Source organism: Bos javanicus, chromosome 8, assembly GCF_032452875.1.
Source record: "Bos javanicus breed banteng chromosome 8, ARS-OSU_banteng_1.0, whole genome shotgun sequence".
NCBI lineage: Eukaryota > Metazoa > Chordata > Mammalia > Artiodactyla > Bovidae > Bos > Bos javanicus.
The window spans coordinates 16,223,582-16,237,623 of NC_083875.1; the positions used below are offsets into that span (position 1 = coordinate 16,223,582).

The window sequence follows — 14,042 nt, forward strand, 5'->3', positions numbered from 1 at the left end:
AGATCTAAACAAGAAAGGAGGTTATATAAGGAATGTTAAATGAGACAACCAAAATCCTAGAATCTGGTCCCAGCCCTACAATTATGTGATTGTCATTAATTCTCCAAGGGGCCAAATTCACTCACTTGGACAATGAAAAGTTTAGATGACATAATCTCTAAGGTCCCTTGATATCTGGAATGCATAACATGACTCTACTTCTGTGGGGGAAAAAAAAAAAAGCCTGGATTCTTACTATTTTTCTAGAAAATGATTTCTAAGTGATTTTAGTGAGCAGTTTAGAGTTGACTGTTCTACTCTACATGATCTCAATATAATACAAAATTTAACAAAGTAAGATAGAAGGTGGTTTGTTTTTCAAACTGCCTTATATAGTAGATACGTATTTTGAATGCTCCCAAGAGACAAAAATTTATTTTAATTGTTAGGAAAGTTGCTATAATCTTTTAAAGAAATAAATAATTCATTTAGAAGATACAATGACAAGCTCAGAAATGTTTGTTACATTATAAAATAAATAATAAATCTAACTGGAAAGGTTGACTCAGACAACTCAGATATTGTCTGAGATGGATTCAACAAATGAAAAATCCAGGGTCTGTCTGTCCACAGTGGTAGGAGGTCATTTGGCCCTTGGGTCTGCTCTTAGTAACACAGGTATCCTCTGCATCTATTACCTTAATATTATTAGAAGACCCTAAATTCATTGAGGTTTATCTAGAATACCAGTTTTGATAGCAGTGGATTTAGGAAAGCTAATAAATGATCTACGGTTTGGTGGAGAGAACATGGACACTACACTGAGTGCTTTGTAGTTGCTGCTTTGCTCTTTCATAGATGTTGCTGTTAAGAAACCTGTTACCAGTCTGATATTTGATCCATTGTAAAGCAGTTATTTTTTCCTGAATGGGTGCTCAAAGAATTATTCCTTTATTTTTAATGTCTAGTAATTTTATCATCAAATATATATCTTGATGTTTGAGTCATTTTTCTCCATAATATGGTGTGCCTTTCCAGTATCACATTTTAAAATTCAGTGTTGTGTTATTTATTTTGCTATTTTAACAGCTTTATTATGATGTAATTTATAATCAGTGATGTTTACCAGTTAAAAGAGGACAATTCAATGGCTTTTAAAAAATATTAAGAGTTTAGAATATATTAAAGACATGTCAGAGGACCTTCAATGGAATATTGCTTATCACAACAAATAATTCAGAGAATTAATAGTCTTTCAAATTTTAGGCTTTATTAGACATAGCTCTCAAAGGAGAGGCAAGATCATTCATTTAGAATGAATTTGAATTTAGAGGTGTAAAGATTTTCCATACATCCAGCCACTGGGAATGGAAATGCTGGAAATCCAAAATGCACAGGTCAAAAGGAATCAAAGGGTGACTTAGCCACTATTTTGTGAAATGCCTTGACAGCTAACATTTTGTATGGTATTGTTTGTGCTCTTAGAGTTCAAGTAAAGGAAATTTAATGGGAAAAGTTGAAAAATATTTATTTCTCTATGGTTTTGATTGCCAGATATAAAAATATACTATATACCATTTCCTTTGTATAGGAGTTGTGTCAGTCTAATTAGATTCCTAATCATTGGTGGAATGCTGTAATTTATTAATTCTGCAGATATTTATTGAATGTCTCTTAAGTACTAGACACTCTTCTAGATGTCAGGGTTAACTGTTGTGAATAAGAGAAATCAAATACCTACCTTCAGGGAACTTGAATGCAAGTGGGTGAGATAGACAAGAAACAAGTAAATATTTTTTGCTTAATTTATTTAAACAATAAATATTAAAATATCCACTAATAATTGAGGCTTTATAAAAGAATAGTGAAGTGAATAAGGTTTGAAAATCTAATTTATACAATAATGGATATAGTTGATAACACTATTGTATAATGGAAATTTTCTAGGAGAGTAGAACTTAAGTTTTAACATACACACACATGTGTATGGGTATGTTAACTAGGTGACAATTCTTTTACAATATATATGTTATCAAATAATCATGATATATACTTAAAATACCTTACAATTTTGTCAGTTATACTTCAAGAATTCCAGAAAAAGAATATCCAAGAAACTGAAAAAGAAATTTAAGGACAAAGGAGTGACAGGAGAGTATTTTAACTAGGGTGGTTACAGACGACCTTTGCAAGGGGTAGCAATTAAACAGTAACTGAATGATGTACAAAAAGAACTAGGCAAAGATTTGGAAAAGAAACATTATTAGTCCAGGGTAATATTCTAAAAGGTAATAAGAATGCCAAGACTGTTGGAATGAATTCTCTGATGATAGTGGTGAGACCTGTTAAGTCTTCTAGGGCCATTGTAAGTGTGCGTGCATGCTGAGTCACTTCAGTCATGTCTGACTCACTGCGACACTATGGACTGTAGCCCGCCAGGTTCTTCTGTACATGGGATTCTCCACACAAGAATACTGGAGTGGATTGCCATGCCCTCCTCCAGGGGATCTTCCTGACCTAGGGATCAAACCCATTTCTCTCATATCTCTTGCACTGGCAGGCATGGTGTATATATGTACATGCACACACACACACACACACACACACACATACACACATATAATGGATTATTATTCTACCATAAAAAAGAATGAAATATTGCCATTTGCAGCAACCTGGATGAACCTAAGATTATTATACTAAGTGAAGTAAGTCAGGCAGAGAAAGACAAATATTAAAAATCATTTATATATGAAATCTAAAATAAAAAAAAAAAAACACAAGTCAACGTATTTGTAAAACAGAAACAGACTCATAGAGATAGAACACACACAGTTACCAAAGGGGAAAGAGGTGGGGATGAATAAATTAGGAGTTTGGGATTAAAAAATACATGCTATATATATGGTGTGTATATATACACACACACACATATAATGCTATACACACACACACACACACATATATAAAATAACCAATGACCTACTATATAGCAAAGGGAACTATATTCAATATCTTGTAATAGCCTATAATGGAAAAGAATCTGAAGTTGTACACCTAACACAATAGTCAGGTTTCGACAGCTGAAACTAACACAATATCATAGATCAATTCTAGTTAAATAAAGAAAAAAATTGAAAGTCATCTAAGCCTAATATGGTTAAAACATGACTTTTGACCTAACATTCTAGTCCACATCATTGTCTTCTGTTTAGCTTCCTACAGTAGCGTCCTAACCGGCCTCCCTGATTCCACCGTTGTCCCCTATACTCTATCTCTTATCTAGCAGCCACAGAAATCATATTACATCATACTCCTATTTAAAACTATCCAAGAAGTTTCTGTCATACTTAAGGTAAATCCACAGAACCCATCAGCCAATGCAGGACATTTAAGAGACGCAAGTTATTAAAGACACAAATTATGAAGATGCAAGATATAAGAGATTCCAGTATTCTTGCCTGGAGAATCCCATGGACAGAGGAACCTGGTGGGCTATATGTAGTCCATAGGGTTACAGAGTCAGACACGACTGAAGTGACTTAACACCCACATGTATATACACACACACAATGCACACACATATACATACATCAGATCAGATCAGATCAGTCGCTCAGTCGTGTCCAACTCTTTGCGACCCCATGAATCGCAGCGCGCCAGGCCTCCCTGTCCATCACCAACTCCCAGAGTTCACTCAGACTCACGTCCATCGAGTCAGTGATGCCATCCAGCCATCTCATCCTCTGTCATCCCCTTCTCCTCTTGCCCCCAATCCCTCCCAGCATCAGGGTCTTTTCCAATGAGTCAACTCTTCGCATGAGGTGGCCAAAGTACTGGAGTTTCAGCTTCAGCATCATTCCCTCCAAAGAAATCCCAGGGCTGATCTCCTTCAGAATGGAGTGGTTGGATCTCCTTGCAGTCCAAGGGACTCTCAAGGGTCTTCTCCAACACCACAGTTCAAAAGCATCAATTCTTCAGCACTCAGCCTTCTTCACAGTCCAACTCTCACATCCATACATGACCACAGGAAAAACCATAGCCTTGACTAGACGGACCTTTGCTGGCAAAGTAATGTCTCTGCTTTTCAATATGCTATCTAGGTTGGTCATAACTTTCCTTCCAAGGAGTAAGCGCCTTTTAATTTCACGGCTGCAGTCACCATCTGTAGTGATTTTGGAGCCCAGAAAAATAAAGTCTGACACTGCTTCCACTGTTTCCCCATCTATTTCCCATGAAGTGATGGGACCGGATGCCACATCTTTATTCATTCATCTCTCGATGGACACTTACATTGCTTCTATGTGTTGGCTATTGTAAGCAGCACTGCTATGACATTGAGGTACATGTATCTTTTCAAATTAGAGCTTTCATTTTTCTATATATATACCCAGGAGTGGGATTGCTCTATCCTATGATAACTCTATTTTTAATTTTTAAGAAATGTCTGGGACAGGGGAGCCTGGTGGGCTGCCGTCTATGGGGTCGCACAGAGTCGGACACGACTGAAGCGACTTAGCAGCAGCAGCAGCAGCATACTATTCGCCTTAGTGGCTGCACCAATTTACATTCCCACCAACAAAGGTTTCTGTTTTCTCTGCATTCTTTTCAGCAAATTTGTAGACTTTTTGAAGATGGCCAATCAGACTGGTATGTGGTGAAACGTCATTGTAGTTTTGATTTGCACTTCTTTAATAATGAGGGACATGGAACATCTTTTCATGTTCCTGTTGGCAACCATCTGTATGTCTTCGTTGGGGAACTGTCTATTTAGGTCCTCTGCACACTTTCTGATTGGTTTGTTTTTTGGATATTGAGTGGTATGAGCTGTCTGTACATTTTGGAAATAAAGCCTTTGTCAGTCTCATCATTTGCAAAACGTTTATCCCATTCTGTAGGTTGTGTTTTCATTTTTGTTGATGGTTTCCTTTGCTTTCCAAAGCTTCTAAGTTTAATTATGTCCCATTTGTTTAGTTTTGTTTTTCTTTCTTTTGCCTTGGGAGACTGATTTAAAAAAACCTTAACTATAATACATGTCTGATAATATTTAACCTATGTTCTCTTCTAGGAGTTTTGGGGTGTCATGTCTTATATACTAGTGTTTAAGGCATTTTGAATTTATTTTTATGTATGATGTGAGGGAATATTCTACCTTCACTATTTTATGTGAGTCTGTCCATCTTTCCCAACACCTCTTGCTGAAGAGACTGTCTTTTCTCTATTGTATATTTTTGCCCGTTTGTTGAAGATTATTAACCATACACATATGGGTTTATTTCTGAGATCTCTATTCTGTTGCATTGATCCATATATCTGTTTTTGTGACAATACCACACTGTTGTCATTACTGTAGCTTTGTAGTATGTACACTCTGGGAGAGTTATGCCTCCAGCTTAGTTCTTTTTTCCTCACAATCACTTTGGCAATTCTGAGTCTTTCGAGTGTACATATGAATTTTAGGATTATATTTTCTAGCTCTGTGGATAATGTCATGGGGTAACCTCATAGGGATCACATTAAATGCATAGGTTGCTGTGGTAAGTATAGCTAGCCATTTGAACAGTATTAATTCTTCCAATCCAAGGCTGTGTAATATCTTTCCGTTTCTTGCTATCATCTTTAGTTGATTTCATCAATGTTTTATAGTTCTTAGCATATAGATCCTTCACCTCCTTGGTTAGGTTGATTCCTAGGTATCTATTTGACATGCTTTTAAACAGGAGTTTTTGTTAACATTCTCTGATATTTCATTGACAGTGTAAAGAAACACAGCAGATTTCTATATATGGATCTTGTATCCTGCTACCTTGCTGGATTCATTTATTAGTTTCAGTGGTTTTTGTGTGGGATGACTGTTGGATGTTAAAGTGGATATGCAGAAACAAATAGTGTATAAATTATTCAAGAGGTAAGAGGAGAAAAAATAAGGATATAATATTGACAGAATATATTATATGTGTGTGTTTATATACACACACTGTATTATATAATTTATTTTAGAATTGTACATTATAGTATATATAGTATGCATTATTTAATATATACTATATTTATATATTATATGTATATATAGAAAATTCATGGCTCTATGGGATAACATAGGTAATTACAGAGAAAGAGGAAACATATCTGAGGAGCACTGGGATACTCCAATTATTAAAATTCAATAGAAAGTTGAGCCAGGCAAGGAAATTGCATCTAGGCCATTCACTCAGAGATAAATAAGAAGGATAGACTATCCTGAAAAACAAGGAAAGAAATACATCAGCAAGTAGAAAATGATCACTTCTGTCAGCTACTGCTGAGATGAAAACTGACCATTAGATTTGTCAGGATGGATGTTTTACTGGTGACTCTGCCAAGAAGTTTCCTGCGAAGATGAAAGCCTAATTAGAGTGAGCTAAAGACAGCATAGGAGTATGCAGGGCAAGATGTCAAGTATGTTTTGATGGACTTTTTTGGATCTAGTATGTAGCAAAATTTTATAAAATCTGAAGGGAGAAAGCAAAGACATAGCTGGATTATAAAAACACAAACAAACCAAACAGAAAACCTCCATGAATTAGAAAAGTAACAAAGTGGTGATTGAGAAGCTGTCCAGACACTTGGGGTGGAAACTGGTAATGGCATATTGTGGCTCACCTCCTGTGGACTTGGAGGGAACTGAAACATTCCAGTCCTGATTCTTTGTTGAAAAACATGAAGTTAGGGAGGTTGGAAATGGAGTGACAGCTTGTTCACCAGACTAGTTAGCTGGGTACCCAAAGGGCGAGGTGAAGGTACTGATACATTTGTTAGGGAGAAAGGATGGATAAAGAGGAATAGAGAGAGAATAATAAAAATGTCTACTACAAAATCAAACTTGTAAGTAAAAATTTTATAAAAATCATTATTTCAAATATGGATTTACTGCCAGTGAATTTAATTATGTGAAAGAATCTAACAAAGACTTAAAATTAAGGATGCCTAGTATGCTCAAAGTTAAAATAATTTTATAATTTAAAATATAAGAGTAAGAAAATATGAGTAAGAAAAACCAAATGGACAGATAAATATAGAATAAGACCAATCAGAAATTTTGGAAATTGAATCTGAATAGCTGCCAGAAAGGAAGGACAGAATATTTTCATTTTGATGGCAGTAGACTTGTAACTATGGATCTTTCACCAGTAGCAGAAAATGAAGGATCAATATCTTCAGTGGGCTTAGGGAAAGAAAAAAACCAATCAAATTGTATACCCAGCTAAGCACTTTATGAGATTAAGCCAAAAAAAGATATTTTCAAATATATGATATTTAAGAGTTTGCCACTCAGATCTTTATTAAACAGGCTTTAACAGTATCCTAAATATATGTATGTGTGTGTATGTGTGTATATAGGAATAGAAAATAAAAGCAAGAGAGATTTGTTCTTGAGTGGCAAAAATGAATCATCATAGAAAATCCCTTAACAGATTAAAGGAATGGAACCATATCTGTTCCATCAGTTCAGTTAAGTTCAGTCACTCAGTTGTGTCCGACTCTTTGCGACCCCATGGACTGTAGCACACCAGGCCTCCCTGTCCATCACCAACTCCTGAAGTTTACTATACACAGACAATATTTGATAAAATCCAATAAATATTCAAAACAGATTTTTTATAGACTAGTAAAAGAGAATTGCTTTATCTATAAAAACCTATATTATAATGATTAATAATAAAATGTAAGAAAAATTCTTAAAGGCAGGAAAGGACCCACATGGACATCTGCCATTTCTGTTTCTAGTCAGTATTCTGTTGAAGATTCTAGCAAAGCAATAGGAAAATAGAAGAGGTACAAGAATTAAGAAGGTGGGAAAAACTACCTTTTTTCTTATAATGTGGTGTGTATATTGAAAATCCAAAAGAATTTACATATAAACTCTTAGGCCTAAAAAAATATCGTGAATACAAAACATTAAAATCAATAGCATTCTTATAGTTTAAAAAAAAACAACTGGAAAATGAAGCTTGACCTAAACCTTACAGTATAAACAAAAAATAAATTTGTAAATAGAAAACCTGAGGTCAACATACACACACACACACACACACACACACACACACTAGGAAAAAATGTTCAGGATCCAATCTTAGGCAAAATGTTCTGTGACTTGACACCAAAAGCATGTTCCATCAACCCTGATAAATTTGAATCCATCAAAATTAAAATCTACTTCTCTGCATAAAAGTCAAGTGAAGAGGATGAAAAGAAAATCCACAGACTTAGCTTATAGATAGTTTTCCTTCATGAAAATCTTAAGTAGAGTGAAGGATGCAGAATACAAGCAACGTTTCTTATCTGGAAGATCTGTCATTCTACAACTTCATTTATGCTGCTGCAACTTTTTGTAGCATCTTGAGTTTCCATAAAGGTGATACAGAAGTTTGATGGTAGCAACCACAGTACATGAGAAACAAATGATTTGTTAAGTAGAGCAGGGAGTGTTCTATAAATACTTTGACATCTTAGGAGTTAGGCACAGCTCAGCATTTCCAAACAAACAGGGTCCAAACTGAGTAACAATGTCAGTGGCACTAGCTCTTTATTTACTTCAGCAGTTTACTGAAGAGATGAGGAAAATAAAAGTGAAAAAGAAAAGACCTTGTGATAACAGATGTTCTTTAAACAGGCAAAATGTTTATAGGATTCAATAGTATAAAAAAAGTAGAAAGTGTAACACAAATTAATCCAATGTGTGTGATTCATTCATTACTGGTGAAAAAAAAAAAAAAAGTGTACACATGCACAATGATCTTCGTTGTTTTTTTGGAATGGTGAAGAGGAACAAACTGTGCTGGAAATCAGGAAACCTGTTTTCTTCTTGGTTTGTTTTGACTGTTCAGTCGCTCAGTCATGTCCAACTCTCTGCAACCCCATGAACCGCAGCATGCCAGGCCTCCCTGTCCATTACCAACTACTGGAGTCCACCCAAACCCGTGTCCATCGTGTCGGTGATGCCATCCAACCATCTCATCCTCTGTCGTCCCCTTCTCCTCCTGCCCTCAATCTTTCCCAGCATCAGGGTCTGAAGCCAGAATTAATTAACTTCATCTCTCAAATTCATTTTTCCCTTTCAAAAAGGTAGAGGCAAGTTCTGGGGGCCCTTTGAGATCCTTTCTGAGCCTGACTCTCTCTGAGGGTCTCCTGCTGGCTGTAGAGGTGAAATGGTTCTGCCCCCACTGTTTATGCCAGTGACTCACTGCCAAGGGTAATGCTGAGTGACACACAAATAAGATCCCAGAATCCAATTTGCTTTGCTTTCCTCATTTCCAGAGTGCTATGTTCTAACAAATGTAAAAGTTCTTCAATTTATAAATTCTACCCTTGAAGCAAAGTGAATCAAAGCACTTGTGGCATTTGAATCTCTGTACCTTGGGAATGATTTATTGTGTTTGAATTTTTATTGTGTTTCTATTGGGGGAAATAGGCTGCTGGGTAAAGTAAACATTTCCTCAGTGTGAAAATATGCTCTAAGCATCCCCAAGTATGTGCCAAGAAGTTCTAATGTTGCTTGACAATTATTATTGCTCCATTAAGGATTTCTGAATATTCAATATAACCATGTGATTAATTTATACCTCCTCAATTCTAGATGACTGCTTTCCAAATGCTCCTTAACTTTAATACATTTACAAAAATAATTAAAATGCAATTCACCAGGTTTTAAGAGTGTTTGCAATAGATGTTCATAAATGTTTCAGGTAACACTACTTTCTGGGTGTTTTCCTAATGGTGTCTTCCTCCCCTCCAATCCTTTTAATTCAACACTTAACAGGTAGAGCAATTCTCATGAATAAACATGTGAATTGATTGAAACAAGTGATTAAATGGCATTCAGAGGTTAGTGCTCTAGCGTTTATTTCCTAGAAAGTCTGTTAAATGTTTTCAATTAAAAAGAAAGAGGGAAATGTCTCACCTCTGAAATGAGGGGCTTTGAATTAGTGTTCTGTTAACCGTCTGGCTCTCTTAGAAGGGGTCCTGGCTGTGGTGGGGGGGTTGAGGGGAAAGAAAGTGAAGAGACACATTAAGTTACAACACTTAAATTCCTTCATCTGTGGTAGAGACCTTTCCATCTGATTAAGTGGAGATAGATGAATGAAGAATCACAGTGTTCTTCCTTAATCAGCTTAATCACCTTGAAAAATTGAGGTGGTTATTCTGCCTACCAGGCGTGAAGGGCCTAAGTGATATTTGCCAAGCTGTTTCAACACCTTGATTATCAAGTTGTACATATCACCATAGATTCAGGCTGACAGCACAAGCCCCTACCATACTTTACTTTGGAATTGCTCTGAATTGGCATTGTTACTAAAACTTAAGAAAGGAACAATGACCTCGGAACAGGTCTTACTGGTTTTAGTATTTTCAAATACCTCTTAGAATCTGACAGAGAAAGAGGATGCTGACATGAGATCTGATCCAGGTTCTAAACCTGAGAAAGTGTTAGCTGCTCAGTCATGTCTGACTCTCTGCTGCCCCATAGATTGTAGCCCACCAGGCTCTTCTGTCCATGGAATTTTCCAGGAAAGAATAATGGAATGGGTTGCCATGCCCTTCTTCAGGGGATCTTCCCGACCCAGGGATTGAACTTGGGTGTCCTGAATTGCAGGCAGATTCTTTACCATCTAAGCCACCAGGGAAGCCTAACAGAGAAGACTCTTAAAGCTGAGCTCTTACTGCTTGGGATAGAATGTTTTTTGTTTTGTTTTGTTTCAACAGAAAGAGTGGAAGAAATTAGTGTCTATAACAAGTTAATGGTGAGGGTGTCAGATATTCCTCAATGGTTTTTACTCATTGACTTTTAAAAAAATTCTTATTCATTTCTATGCAGTAAATACTATAGTTATACCATATTAGATTTGATGATGCACCTTGCAAAATTTAAGTTCCTTCCCCAGGGTCTCAGCTAGGAAAAAATGGAGCCATGAGGAATGCACACCGAGGCCCTGTACCTTTTGAAGCAGCTGTGGATCCATCACAACCTAAGACATGGCTGAGTCCATAGGACATTGTATCCCTCTCTTATTTCCAAAACCATCAATTGAAACATAGTCAAGTATAATCAAATCATTTTGATATGATCCTACCTATATTAGAAGCTCCCCCCACTTTGGGAATGAAGCAATAAACATGTGAATTTTACTATACCCGCATTTACAAAGTTGTTATGTCCCTTTATAACCATTTTATATTTGATCACCTTCTAGTTTTTCCCAAAATACTTCATTGGCTATCCCTTCCCAAAATATTTGTAACATAAGCATAATATGCACATAGGGAAGAAAAATAGACTATTTTCATGTAAATTTTATGGAAGATTTTCAGAGTTTACAAAACAATGTTGGCAAAAGTAGAAACATCAGTGTTTTTGTGTAACAATGCCCAAATATTATAAGAAAAAAAAGTTTAAGGAAATATCTCATTGTAGAACTCAAATGACAAAAAAGCGTAGATGAAAATATTTACTCAAATATTTCTTTACATTGAATAAAAACACAAATTATAGTGAAAGTGCATTTTCTGTAATTTTGTATTTTGCATACACTTAGATATAAACCCCTGCAGAAGGCAATGGCAACCCACTCCAGTATTCTTGTCAGGAAAATCCCATGGACAGAGGAGCCTGGTGGGCTATAGTCAGTGAGGTCACAGAGAGTCCAACATCACTGGCCACAGACACACACACAGATATAAACAGGAAGATCACAGACAAATCCAGAAGCTAAGAATATAGGGGAACACCCTGAAAATCATGAGCTTTGCCATTTTTATTGGAAACACTGAATTTGAAGCACTGTACTGCTGCTGCTGCTGCTAAGTCGCTTCAGTCGTGTCCGACTCTGTGCCACCCCATAGACGGCAGCCCACAAGGCTCCCCCGTCCCTGAGATTCTCCAGGCAAGAACACTGGAGTGGGTTGCCATTGCCTTCTCCAATGCAGGAAAATGAAAAGTGAAAGCGAAGTTGCTGAGTCTTGTCTGACTCTTAGCGACCCCATGGACTGCGGCCCACCAGGCTCCTCCATCCATGGGATTTTCCAGGCAAGAGTACTGGAGTGGGGTGCCATTGCCTTCTCCGAAAGCACTGTACTAAGTACATTTCAATTTTAAAAATATTTATTGTGAGACATTGTAATAATTTAACCTGGAGTTAACCCATAATATGTTTTACATGAATACAGATTGCCGATTGATAGGCAGACAACATGGGAATACCTACATATGCCAACTTTCATTTGTCTGCTTGCCAAAAAAAAAAAAAAAAAAGTTTGCATATGGGGATAACTGCTAGACTATTTCACTAGTTATATACAATAATAACTATATTGAAGAAATTATTTTAGTGAATTCAATCAATAGCATGTCTCAGTTTCCACAAATGTATTTAATGTTTCACATTTCTAAGCCATAATAAATAGTCGGGCACTATAAAGTATAGGGCTGTAATCTGCCTGAGGACAAGAGTCTTCTATCACAGTGAAAAATGAGCAAATGTCCCTATGTTAATATCGATTCATGAAATGCTATAATTATTGTAAACTGATCGAAGGGCTACTTGTTTTATTTCTCTGCAAAAGTACTTAGGTTTGGTTGAAATAGCAGAATAACTGAAACCTAGACTACATGTGTATTAGCCTGCCGGGGCTACCATAACAAAATACAGCAGCACTGGGTGGCTTAACTCACAGGCATTTGTTTCTCTCAGCTCTGGAGGCTAGACATCCAAGATGAAGTTTGCTGTCAGAGTTGGCTTCTGGCATGTTCTTCCTGGCTTGTAGATATGTCTTCACTGTATCTTCACATGGCTTCTTCTCTGTGTCCAGGAGGACATTGCTTCCTCTTATAAGGACACCAGTCCTACCAGTCCTCACCATTATGACCTCGCTTAACATTTATTACCTCCGTAGGTTCTGTCTTATCAGGGATGTGAAGTCTTCAACATCTGAGTGTGGGGGAGGGGCCCAATTCATTTTATAATAAATACATGGGAAGCCATGTTTTCTCTTAAGCACCTTCAGTGGAGACAATGGTTATAATACACTAACTGGAAAAATGTCCAGCCAGAAAAAATATTTCAGGCAGAGATTTAAAACAGTGATCAACAGTCAGATCTTGAATTAAAAGGCAACAAGCCGACAGGAGGTGCAGCAGTAGGAAGTAGTTTTAAGCCATAAGGATTGTGGTAGAATGGCCACACTTCATTATGTAAAGTGCTTTCTGTAAAAGAGGAGTGAAAACCTCAATTTCAGGGGCAGTAGCTTAATGGAAGGGTAACCAGGGGAAAGTAAGCTTGACTCAGCTTTTAGGAGTGGTATGCAAAGTAGAAAGAATCTCACTCAGGGGAGCAAGCAAGAGCCTGAGATGAAATTATAGGTAGAGTGAGACTAATTTAGACCAGAACTGTTAACTTCTAGGTTGGGGGAAGTACAGCTACAGTATCACAGCCTCTCTGCTAGATTCTTGGCACATTATTTCATGTAGTCACACAACTATTCCATAAAGTTCTCATTTACGTACTACAGATGGTGACATCTATGCTCAGGTAAGGTAAGATACTAACCCGAAGGGCATATGCAAAGATAAGGAGCAAACGTTGTTTTCTCTCTGTTAATATTTCGTTATCTTTCTACTCTCAAAATGGGGTTTTCTATATTATATACAACAAGAAAGACATAGAATGTTTTGCAGATATTACCCTCCACCCCCAAGAAAAATACTCAAATAGCCAACCTTCTACATACTAGTCAAGGAGAGGAAATATTCTGGAACACAAGATGAAATGTAGGGGTTAATAGAAGCCCAATTCCAGTATTCAGTTAAATATAAGTGCAAAAAAGTCAGAAAAATCATTCCACATAAAAGCTAGACTTAAAAAATCCATTAGCAAAGAAAGAGAGTACAAAGGGAGAGAAAGATGGAGGGTAAACGGAATAATAAGATGGTTGGATGGCATCACCGACTCAGTGGACATGAGCTTGAGCAAGCTCCGTGAGACGGTGAAGGACAGGGAAGCCTGGCGAGCTGCACTCCATGGGGATAC

General features: G+C 36.8%; 1 protein-coding gene and 1 long non-coding RNA gene across 12 annotated transcripts in view; one reads left to right on the top strand and one right to left on the bottom strand.

The window, feature by feature from the left end:
* Window positions 1-12,880, bottom strand: part of LOC133252465 (uncharacterized) — a 30,231-nt gene extending 17,351 nt beyond the window's left edge. Inside the window, exon 1 of one of the 2 annotated variants that reach the window (XR_009737941.1) lies at window positions 12,689-12,880. This is a non-coding gene — a long non-coding RNA (uncharacterized LOC133252465). The remainder of the gene's footprint in view (window positions 1-12,688) is intronic. The other variant, XR_009737940.1, reaches the window with a different exon arrangement.
* Window positions 1-14,042, top strand: part of LINGO2 (leucine rich repeat and Ig domain containing 2) — a 1,446,924-nt gene that overhangs the window by 777,962 nt on the left and 654,920 nt on the right. The window lies entirely within an intron of this gene.